At 55.1% G+C, this 5,097-nt stretch overlaps 1 pseudogene; it reads left to right on the top strand.

Moving 5' to 3' along the window:
- Positions 1 to 998: 998 nt before the first annotated feature.
- On the top strand, positions 999 to 4,405 carry LOC149992400 (pre-mRNA-splicing factor SYF1 pseudogene; annotated as a pseudogene).
- Positions 4,406 to 5,097: the final 692 nt, after the last annotated feature.

Below are 5,097 nucleotides of genomic sequence, written 5' to 3'. Positions count from 1 at the left end.
GCTCCTAATACAGAACATCTATTAAGTTGTAATCAATTTATAAATCAGCTCCTCTGACTAAATCTGGTGGGATTAGTTTTGTGTTTCCTGTAACAGCAGCAGAAAACCTGAACAATGAATTGAATGGACGGACAAGACAAAGGGGGTTATCTCAGAACACCGGACTGCTTCTCTCCTGTGACCCGTCTGGCCCAGCCCTGACCACAGATGACCTGGCTCCCGGCTGCTTCCCTGCCACCTGCCCACGGCTGTAAGTGCAGAGGCCAGAACAGACCTCTCATCTCGGGCTGGAGGTCAAGATCCTGACCTTTACAGAAAAAGGGATCTCTGAGGTGGGCAAGAATCCTCCAGAGCTCTCATCACCCCACTCACGAACACCCCTCCTCCTCCCGGTCTTGGATAATAATTCTCCCTCTTTCTGTTTCCTGGGGTTTCTCTCTCTTCACTTGGGGACAGAAGTGAGAGAGGGCAGGGCTGTCTGAGAGGTGGCAGGCCCCCAACTAGTCTGGAAACTCTACATTTGATTGGGGCTGCTTCTCACAGAGACAGAAGGGGACTGCAGGCAGCAGTGGGCATGGTGGTGGGGACCAAAGATGGAGGAGGGGTGGCTACGAAGGACAGATGGGGAAGATGCCCTGGAAACGGAAGATCCATCTCTCTGCCCTTCTCCCTCTCCAGAGGCCCTGGTGGAGTTAGAGCAAGAGCAGTTGGTCGAGGCAGGGATGCCCACCATGCCTACTCTCTGAGGATATTCTTCACAGTCAAGCTCAGGCTTCTGCAACCGCCTCCCCCCTTCCTTCCCCCGCCCCACCCCCTGGCTCTTCTTCCCTGCGACGCCCTCCCACACCAGGGCTTGATCAATGTGAATTGAGTTCAACTACTCAATCAATTTCCATATCTCCACGTGAAATTTGTATTACTCAGCTGTCCCAGACACCCAATTCACTGGTGCCTTTCCGGAAGCAGCCGGAGTCCTAGAACTGATGACTTGCTAGAGGATGGGAGACACCAGGAGGAATCAAAAGAGAAACAGGTAAGAGAGAGAAGAAAGCAGAGAGGAAGAGAGAAGCAGATAGACAGAGAGACAGAGACAGAGAGAGCTTGCCTCTTACCTTAAAGGTAATCTGCTCCGGGCCCATGACTGGGTCATGTGCCATTATATTCATGACACTAGCATTTAACTAAGAAAGTAACATACTAGAAAAAAAAAAAAAAAGCAACCACAAAGCCCAACCAACCTAGAAAGCAGGTGCTATCTGTCCTGGACATCCTCAAATCACCAAAGACGGGGTACAGCAGAGACCCAGTGTCTCTCTGCTAACTCCCTCCGGCCCTAAAACTGGGAGGCCTAGCCTGGCAGCCCCTCGCCGGCAGCCCTGCCAGCGTGGCTCCCAGCTTCTCAGCCCCAAGTCTCCCCAGCCCCCCCATGGGGCAGCTCTGGTGTGGTTTCATGTTTCCTGCAATGACACATGGGGATGTGAAGCTCTGTTATTCTGGCAGGCACCACAGACGGGTCTCTCTGCGTTTAGTTCCTGGGCGTAGGTTGTTTTGTTTCTCTCTTAACCATGCAGCACTTAGGCCAGCATCTCCAAAGCTTCAGGAGGGCTGCCATGCTGCAAAGCACCCCACACACACACCCCCACTCAAAGGCCCTTAGGCCTGTGCCCAGGGCCAGCTCCTCCTTCCCCACCCGGCCCCTACACTCCAGGGTCCTCAGGGGCTGCCTTAGAGAGCCCCAGTGTGGCTGCACCCCAGTGCAGTGTGCTGGGCACATGCACACACAATACCAAGCACAGGAAGTGCTTGGGTGCATGAGAGGCACTGTCCCATGGCCTTTGGAGTCTGACATTCCATGGAGGGGCAATCCTACTTCTGTCACTCACCAAATATGTGATCTTGGGCAAGAGACTTACTCTCAGAGACTCAGTTTCCATACTTGTAAAATGGGACAATAATAGTATCTGCCTCATGAAGCTGGTGTGAGGACCACACAGAGGACTGCATAGAGTTGGGCACATAGTAAGTGCTCAGTAAACAGTACATATTACCGTTGTCATTATTAACACTTTATAGAGAAGACAGGGACAACTCCACGGACATCAGGTTCCTCTAATAACCCCCTTTACAAAACACAAGCACACTAAGTATAGGGGATTGAAGCCAGAAAAACCAGTGTCCGTGCGTCCTGTCATCTACCAGACCCAATAAGCAGAGACAGGGAGTGAATCTTTATGGGTGCTTTATTCAGATGGTTTGCGATCTGAGAAAGCAGTGAGTTTGTACCCTAACAGACTGTCTTAAATTCCAGTATAAATTGGCCCTTTTTATAAGAAGAGTAGGTAAGGGGTTTGGAATTCAGGGAAAAGGTTAATGGGTAACTGGATAAAAGCTGCAGCATTCTTTCATCTGTGCCCTGGGGCGGTGGTCCTTGTGCCCTGGACTGTGGTCTTTGTGTCCTGGGGTGAGCTTCGTGTCCAAGGCTGGCAAGTCCAACTACCAGCTGTGGCACAAGCTCTGTGATCTCATCTCCCAGAACCCGGACAAGGTACAGTCGCTCCATGTGGATGCCATCATCCGCAGGGTCCTCACCCGCTTCACCGACCAGCTGGGCGAGCTCTGGTGCTCACTGGCCAACTACTACATCAGCAGTGGCCACTTTGAGAAGGCTCGGGACGCGTACAAGGAGGTCATCCAGACCGTGAAGACCATGCGGGACTTCGCCCAGGTGTTTGACAGCTATGCCCAGTTTGGGGAGAGCATGATTGCTGCCAAGATGGAGATCACCTCCAAGCTGGGGCAGGAAGAGGAAGACGATGTGGACTTGGAGCTGCACCTGGCCGGCTTTGAGCAGCTCATCAGCCAGCAACTCCTGCTCCTCAATAGTGTCCTGCTGCGCCAGAACGCACACCATGTGCAGGAGTGGCACACGCGCGTGGCCCTGCACCAGGGCCACCCCCAGGAGATCATCAACACATACACGGAGGCTGTGCAGACAGTGGACCTCTTCAAGGCCAAGGGCAAACCCCACACGCTGTGGGTCGCGTTTGCCAAGTTTTATGAGGACAACGGGCAGCTGGATGATGCCCGCATCATCCTGGAGAAGGCCACCAGGGAGAGCTTCAAGCACATGGACAACCTGGCAAGCATGTGGTGCGAGTGTGGTGAGCTGGGACTCCGGCATGAGAACCATGACCAGGCCCTGTGCCTGCTGCAGAAGGCGAAAGCACTGCCCTCCGGGCCAAGTACTTCGCTGGCTCGGAGCCTGTGCAGAACCACGTGTACAAGTCACTGCAGGTGTGGCCCGTGCTTGCTGACCTGGAGGAGAGCCTTGGCACCTTTCAGTCCACCAAGGCTGTATATGACCACATTCTGGACCTGCGCATCACCACCCTACAGATTGTCATCAACTACGCCATGTTCCTGGAGGAGCCATGTGCCTTGAGGAGAGCTTCAAGGCACTTGAGCGCGGCATCTCACCGTTCAAGTGGCCCAGCGTGTCCGACATCTGGAGCACCTATCTGACCAAGTTCATCGCCCACTACGGGGGCCGCAAGCTGGAGCGGGCACAGGACCTCTTTGAGCAGGTGCTGGATGGCTGCCCCCCAAATATGCAAAGACCCTGTACCTCCTGTACGCGCAGCTGGAGGAGGAGTACGGCCTGGCCCGGCACATGATGGCCGTGTACAAGCGCGCCATCCAGGCCATGGAGCCTGCCCAGCAGTACGACATGTTCAACATCTACATTGAGAGGGCAGCAGAGATCTATGGAGTTACCCAGACCCATGGCATATACCAGAAGGCCATAGCGGTCCTGTCAGACGGGCACGCCCGACAGATGTGCCTGCAGTTTGCAGACATGGAGTGCAAGCTGGGGGCGTTTGACCACGCTCGGGCCATCTATAGCTTCTGCTCCCAGATCTGTGACCCCCGGGCAACTGGGGCCTCCTGGCAAGTGTGGAAGGACTTTGAGGTGCGGCACGGCAATGAGGACACCATCCAGGAGATTCTGCGGACCCGCCGAAGCATGCAGGCCACATACAACACAAAGGTCAACTTCATGGCCTCTCAGTTGCTCAAGGTGTCAGGCAGCGCCACGGGCACTGTGTCCGACCTTGCTCCTGGGCAGAGTGGCATGGATGACGTGAGGCTGCTAGAGCAGCGGGCGGAGCAGCTGGCGGCTGAGGCCCAGCACGACCAGCCCCCATGGGCCCAGAGCACAGTCCTGTTCATGGGGAGCAATACGTCCCAGGAGGAGCTGTCCCAGCTAGCTCAGCAGGGCAGCCCGGAGGAGATTGAGTTGCGTAAGGATGAAGATGAGGACGAGATGAACCTGGAGCCTAATAAGGTGCAGCTGGGGCAGCAGAGCTTGCCCGCAGCTGTGTTTGGGAGCCTGACGCAAGACTGACACTCCACTCCGTCTGCACATCCCCATCCCCATCCCCACCCCCCACCCCCCAGCCCCACGGAATGAAGCCTATGTTTATATCAATCAATCAATCAATAAAAGGCGTATCCTGGGTGGGCTTAACTTAATCAGGTGAGAGCCCTTAAAAGGGGGCTGGGCCCTCCCCGGGGTGAGAAGCTCTGCCTGCAGGCTTGAGGAAGTCAGCGGCCATGTTGAAGAGGCCCGTGTGGCAGGGAGCTGGCAGCTTAGGACCTGAGAGTGGCCTCCTCTGGTCAAAAGCCAGACAGAAGCAGGAGCCCTCAGTCTCGTAGCAGCAAGGAGATAAACCCTTCAACAGCCTAAGGGATCTTAGAAGAGGTTCCTTCTGGCTGAACATCCACAGGAGACTGAGGCGCCCTCACGCCTGGATTGTAGCCTGGTGAGACCCTAACCCATAGGCCCCGTTAGGCCATGCCCCAGGCTCCTGGCCCAGGGACTCTGCGATAGAATGATGTCTGTGGTTCTGTTACAGAGCAGGTCCCCCCACAAAAATCCCCAGAGCCCGTGGGTTGGGGGGTGGGGGGAAGGGAACAGCTTTCAAGATGCCTTTGCATATTTATGGCTGGTAGCTAGTGTCTTAGTTATGCAAATGATTTTAGTTATCCCAGGGCCCCAAGGAGATGGGAGGGGTTTTGACCATGGAATGGTGAGGA

Source organism: Furipterus horrens, unplaced genomic scaffold, assembly GCF_987537825.1.
Source record: "Furipterus horrens unplaced genomic scaffold, mFurHor1.1.pri manual_scaffold_15, whole genome shotgun sequence".
In the NCBI taxonomy this organism is placed as follows: Eukaryota; Metazoa; Chordata; class Mammalia; order Chiroptera; family Furipteridae; genus Furipterus; species Furipterus horrens.
The sequence above is the reverse complement of the archived record's forward strand: the minus strand, read 5'-3'. Positions and strand labels throughout refer to the sequence as shown.